The 7,002-nt window shown below is 39.7% G+C and overlaps 1 pseudogene; it reads left to right on the forward strand.

The window, feature by feature from the left end:
- The first annotated feature begins 4,256 nt into the window (after window positions 1–4,256).
- Window positions 4,257–4,355, forward strand: LOC145599890 (small nucleolar RNA R71; annotated as a pseudogene).
- The last annotated feature ends 2,647 nt before the right edge of the window (window positions 4,356–7,002 follow it).

Raw genomic sequence — 7,002 nt, forward strand, 5'->3', positions numbered from 1 at the left:
GTGTTCAACGTTAATAATATCCCCATGGGGATCAAAATCCAAAGCGGTGTTGAACTCTTCTAAAGATTGGTCAAATATGTTGTTGAACAATTGGAACCGCACCCTATGTACCCCTCCAATGGGTACAAGCTCCAAGGTAGCCAAGAACTCCAAGGTAGGCTCCTTGTAGGTGCGGTAGGCGTCGGCGATGAAAGTTCCCAATCTCAAATTCAAAAGCAATGACCGCACATCATTATCAATCCCCAACTTCAGCATATCGGATTGAAAGTAATGGCGGGTTTGTTTGAGGGTTCTTTCATCTTTCAGATTTTGATAAAAGGCTTTTTGTTTATCGGTGAAATTTTTCTTCTTTGGAAGAGAGGTAGGAGGTCGTGTTTGAGTGGAAGATGGGTTGGAAGTACTAGGCCTAGAAGATGTACTAGGCCTAGTGGAGGTACTTGGGCAGGGAGGTTCCTCGATGCTAACATCGGTTTTTCGCTTTTTGGGGAGTTTCTTGAGGTATTTAGACATTGTGAGAAGTATAGAAGATCACCAACAAACAATCAAGTAGCAAACCAAAGAACCAAGAGCACCACACCCAAATTCACCACTTACTACCAAAATCACCAAACTCCAATTTCACAATTCCCTTCAATCAAACCAATTCCAAACCAATCAACAATATCAATGAACCAAGAAAAATTCCTTTTCAATCAATCCAAGAGCAAACACAAAGCCAATACCGAAATCACCACTTACTACCAACTTTCCAAAATTTCAACTCACAAGAATTCAACCAAAATTGATGAAAATTGCTACAAAATCAACAAACAACACAATGTCATGCAAAATCAATCAAAAAATATCACCAAATCACAACCAAAATCAAGAACAAACATCAAAATTCACAAAATCAATACTACACTATTCATGCTCATACAAATTTGTAATTCATGCAAATTTATGATATAATTGGCAAAATTAAAGCAAGGATTAGTGATTATACCATAAAAGAAGCAAGATAAACCAATTTTGAGCAAGCAATTCCAACTCCACACAAAACCCCCAATTTTCGGCCACCAAGAGTAGGAGAGAGAGTGAGTGAAATTTGTGTCAAATTGTGAGGAATTTGTAGTGTAGAAAGATTTGGGAGTGATTTTGAGTAAGAATGTAGTGATTTTGGTGAAGATTTGAGTGTTTTGGATGATGAATGAGGGTGGAGGAGTGCACACAAAGAAGAGGGTTTGAAGGGTGATGCTCGTGAGTTAGGAGATGATGAATGAAGGAGTGAAGGGAAAAAGGAGGAAGAAGAAGGTTAAATGGCACGTTCAGCTCATGTGCGGCCGCACAGAGGTGATGTGCGCCCGCACATGCCTCGTGTGCGGCCGCACATACCTGTGCGTGCTCCTTCCTTCTTTTTTTTCTCAAAAATTTGATACTTACTGCCTATTTGGGTGCGCACATGAATCATGATGGTGATGAGGAACAACATAGGCAGTAGCTAAAATCATTTTCAAAGTCCTCAAAGTTAAAAATTCATGTACACACCACAAAAATTCACTAAGTATCAATTTCCTCCATTATTCAAAATATGAATTTCCTATCACACCTCTCTAAAAATTCTTACCCTTTTACCTCAAATTTCGACTAGAATCGAACAAAATATGAATTGTGCCATGAACACCTTCCATCCATCATGCATATTTGTTGAATTCCAATCCCGCAAACGGACACCCTAAAGATCCAAATAAAGGGAAAAGTAAAAGAAAAGACAAAGTAATAAAAGAAACAAAAATGAGAAAATTCAAAAATCAAAGAGAAAGGTTAGAAACTCCGGGTTGCCTCCCGGGAAGCGCTTGCTTAAGGTCCTAAGCTCGACCCTTCCTCCTAATCATGGAGGATCAAAGAACACCACCTTCTTCAAGGTGGTTGATAGAGCAAATTCTTCTTCAACCTTTGGCAACTTCTCATTGTTGTTTGATGAAACTCTCACAAAGTTCTTTTCAAATTCTTCTTTTTCACTTCTCAACTTCTTCCTTTTTCTTGCCTTCTTTGAGTCACGGGCCTTTTTCTTCGGCTTGACTTCAACATCCTTAATCATGGAAGCTTTCTCTTCCTCATGAGAATTAAGCTTGAACCAATTTGGAAAACCAATGTCTTTCTCATCCTTTGGCTTTTGAATCACAAATTCTTCTTCACTAACATCATCAATACTTGCACAAACATCATCAACAATCTCAAAAACATTGTTAGTAGAAGAATCAATCATGCACATACCATCAATGGAACGAGAAAGACTAGCACATGCAATATCTTGGACACAAGATAAAGACTCATGCATTGGTTTTAACTTAAAACTCTCTTCTAATTTCCCACACCTCAAAGTAATTTGACCTCCTTTGACATCTATTAAAGCTCCCGAGGTAGCTAAGAAAGTTCTCCCTAAGATGATTGGAATATGTTCATCCTCCTCTAGAACAACAAAATCCACCGGAAAAACAAACTCTCCAATCCTTAAGGGGACATCATCAATTCTTCCCTTAGGAAACTTAATAGAACGGTCGGCCAATTGAAGTGTTATCTTGGATGGTTGAAGCTCACCAAGATCAAGCCGCTTGAAAACCGAGAAAGGCATAATGCTAACACTAGCACCAAGGTCACACAAAGAATTTTCAAAAACCATTTCCTTAATTTGACAAGGGATTGAAAAATTCCCCGGATCCTCCATCTTCCTTGGGAGTTCACCATGGATAAGAGCACCTAAGCACTTCCCTCCTTCCACCGAACTACCCTCATCAAAATCCTCTCTCTCTTTTAAGATCTCCTTAACAAACTTGGAGTACTTAGGCATGTCGGGAATTGGTTCGGTAGAGGATGTAGAATCATGAACATCCTTAAAAGCTTCAAGGAACTTCCCAAATTGCTCATCCATTTTGAATCTCAAATATTTTTGGGGATATGGTAGATCGGGAAATCTCTCTATCTCACTCATCTTTTCACCAACATACTCTTCTCTTTTGTCAACCTCACAATAGATTTCCTTAGACTCAACCCTTTCCACTTCATTCTCCTTAGCACCACTCTCATCTCTTCCCTCTTTTGAACAAGAAACTCCCTCATCAAAATCATTTCCACCACTTGTGGCAATAGAGTACACGGGTTTCTTTGGTTCAACACCTTGGGAAGGCAAAGATGAAGGACTAGCAAAATCCTTAATAGTGCTTGCTAATTGAGTAATTTGAGTCTCAAGCATCTTATTGTGGGTCATCATCTCATTGAATTTCTTATCACTAACCGCCATATAGGTGTTAATGATCTTGGTTTGATTATCAATCAACTCTTCCAAGGTTGTCTTAGGAGAAGAAGGTTGTGAATAGGAATTTTCATTTTGAGTCTTTGGAACAAAACCGGGTGGGGGACCTCTTTGAGCATTGTTTTGAAAATTTCCCCTTCCTTGGTTGTTCCAATTACTCCTATTTTGATTTGAACCATAACCTTGAGTATGGTTACCACCACCATGATTATGGTTTCCATTACCTTGGTTATGATTTACATAACCTTGGTTTTGATTACCATAATTATGATTTTGATTACCATAGTTTTGGCTTTGATTTTGGCTACTATAACCTTGGTTATGGCTACCACGAGAACCTTGATTCCCTTGGTTCCTATAACCACCATTATGATTATAGTTGTCAAAATTGCCTTGGTTTCGGTAATTCCTATTCCATTGGCCTTTTTTATTATCAAACCTTTGAACATTGTTGTTTGACACAAAATTAACATGTTCACACTCATTGTTGTCAAATTCATCAACACATTCATTAGGACAAACACTAGAGTCATGATCATACGATCCACATGCATCACAAAACAAGCAACCCAAAGGCATATTATGTGAAGAGGGAGGGGGTTGAGAGTTAGAAGGAGTACCTCTCCCCTTAAATTAGGAGGGAAGATTAGAAGCTTGAGAAGAGGTAGAAGTGCTCTCCAACTTAGCTTTGATTGCGGTGACTTCCTTTCCTAAGTTTGTCATTTGGGAGGAAAGGTTGTTGATTGCATTGAGATGGTCCACCGAATACAATGAAGATTGCTTGCTTGAAGAGTCTCTCTCCCCATCTTGCCAATCCCTATAATATGTCACCACGTCCTCAATGATGTCCACAACTTCTTCTTCGGTTTTGTTCATGATAGGGCCCCCGGCCCCTCCATCAAGGCATGACTTGCCTTGGGGACTTAAACCGCCATAGAAGATTTGGATCACTTGGTATGTGGGGATTCCGTGGTGAGGGCACTCCCTTTGATACTCTTTGAATCTCTCCCATGCTTCATAAAGGCTTTCACTCGGCCTTTGCTTGAACCCTTGAATCAAGGCTCTTGCCTCCGCCATCTTCTTTTGGGGATAGAAACGGGACAAGAAAGCCTTTGCAACATCATCCCAAGTTCTCAAGGAGTTGGGCTTCACTTCCTTGTCTAGCCACTCCAAAGATCTTCCTAATAGAGAGAAAGGGAACAACTTGAGACGGATGAATTCTTGAGAGACCCCATTGACTTTGATAGTGTTGCAATATTTTTCAAATTCTTTCAAATGGTTCAATGGGCTCTCATTCTTAGCCCCACTATATTGTCTTCTCTCAATCAAGGTGATCATTGCCGGCCGGATTTTGAAGTCATTTGCCGGGGTAGTAGGTGGAGCTATTCCACTCTCAAACCTATATGCCCCGGGCACTCCAAGCTCCTTCAAGGCTATTCTAGGATTTTCACCCATTCCTTGTTCTTCTTGAATTTCTTCTTCACTTGAAGAGCTATAAGCCAAGGATCTATTATCCACTCTTCTTCTTGAAAGAGTCCTCTAAATTTCCGGATCAAGGGGAACAAGGGGACGATCACGGGTTCTATGCATGCAAAACTCACACAAAAAATGTTAGTAACACGGCTACAAATGTAGCCTAGAGAAACAAAATCTTTTTGTATTTTATCAAAATGAAATAGACTCAAAAACAACATACACTCAAGCACCATTCCCCGGCAACGGCGCCATTTTGATGGGACGGAGAACGGTAGGTCGTTGGTCTACCACCCCACCCTATCAAACAAAATTTGTAGCTTAACTAACCCCTATTTAGCGTAGTGGCAAGTCAAGGTCGAACCCAAGGGAATGGATATCAAGTGCACGAAGTCTAGATCAAGCTATTTCGGAATCAAGAAGGGGTTTGAGGTAGAACTAAGGCTAACTAGGTATGCAAACTTGTATTAAATCAATCTAAGACACTAGGGCAATGGATCCACATGCAATCATAATGAAAACGGGAATTTGGGAGGTCAAACCGACTAAGTCAAGCGATATGAAGGAAAATCATCATGTATCCAAAAGAGCATACTAAGGTGGTTCACCTAGAGGTCTAACTAGCGTCAACTACGCTAAACACTACCTAGGGAACGTCACAAAGCACCTCAATCGTGAAATTGCAAGTCTACTAATCAATGGTCCGTATCATAGCAAGCTTACAATGCAATCTAGTGTATTAATCAAAGATGGCCAAACCTCAATTAATCACACACATGCACATGAAAAATCAACCAAGTTTAATCATATCATCAACTCCATCAATTATCCCCAAATTACACTATTCCATCACTCATACATGCTTCACCATCTCCCTAGCTAGGAAACTACTCACTAGCCATAGAAATGGAGATCAAAACTACAACAATCATCAATTCCATCATCCACATACTTGAATTCAAAGATTAAACCAACAATCAATCAAAATCAATCAAAATTCAATCAAAATCCAAATCAATCATCAACAATATGAAAAACTAATGAAATCAACTAAAATCAAACTTGTATTGAAATCAAGAAGAAGATCCTTACAAAACTTTAATCCAAAGATCAAATACAATGAGGAATCCTTGAGCAATCACCAAAAATCATGAGCTTCTCTCTCTAGTTCTTGAGTTTCTCTCTCTAAAATTCTCCCCAAAAACTAACTATCAAATTCCATCTAAAACTAAAACTTACTCTCCCAAAAATAGGTAGAAATAATTATATATACAAAGGAGAGGTCGGCAATGACGCCCAAAAATAGACCCTCGTAAGTGCGGGCGCTCGAAGGAGTGTACCCAGGAATGTGCGCCCGCACAAACCTGATGTGCGGCTGCACACTCCTTGAGTGCGCTCGCATATAGCTGCAGCTTCCTCCTTTCTTCCTTGCCCTTGCTCACGAGGTGCACGCATCCTAGATGATGATGATGGAGGACAAGGTAGGCAGCAACTTCCTTGAATTTCTTGAAGGAAATGAGCCATGAGGAAGGCATAAACAAGACTTTGAAGCATGCTCCTTGAACCTCTCATTGACTTGAAACTTCTTGCACAAGCTTTAGGCATGAAAATCAATGGAAAACTATAGAAAGGAAGCCCGGGAATTCTTGGACAATCAATTACCACCTACAAGCAAAAGATAAAAAGCAAGTAAAAGAGAAAAATAACAAGTAAACTAGAAAAAGACATGAAAAAGAGAAACTAACTACAAAAAGCAAAAAATGAAGAAAACAAGAATAAAACTAAGGAAAACTAAATAAAAGAGAGATAAAATGAAATAAAAATCATCCAAAAAGGAACCAAATGAGTGCCAAAAATGTCACACATCAAGAGTACCCAAAAATCTCAATTTAGGAGAAAGAAAATTACCTTAGAAGGGCTAAAAATGAGATTAGGAGTAATGATAAACTAGAATATTATGAATTTTGATGAAACTTTAATGACAAAATGATGAGGGAGATGAAGATTTTATTTGAGCAAAAACCAAAAGAAGCATGAGTGAGAAAATGAAGTAGGAGAGAGAGAAGAAGAAGGTCGGCTAAGGGGCTTAAGAATACCCCGACCCACAGGTGCGCGCCCGCACCTAGGTGAGGCACGCTTGCAACATGGGGGTGCGCGGCTGCACCTTGCGCGTGAGCGCCCGCACCTCCGTGGGTTTGAATTTCTCTTACTTCTTCGGTGCACACAATGGTGGGTAC

Source organism: Chenopodium album, chromosome 20, assembly GCF_948465745.1.
Source record: "Chenopodium album chromosome 20, dcCheAlbu1.1, whole genome shotgun sequence".
Taxonomy (NCBI): domain Eukaryota; kingdom Viridiplantae; phylum Streptophyta; class Magnoliopsida; order Caryophyllales; family Amaranthaceae; genus Chenopodium; species Chenopodium album.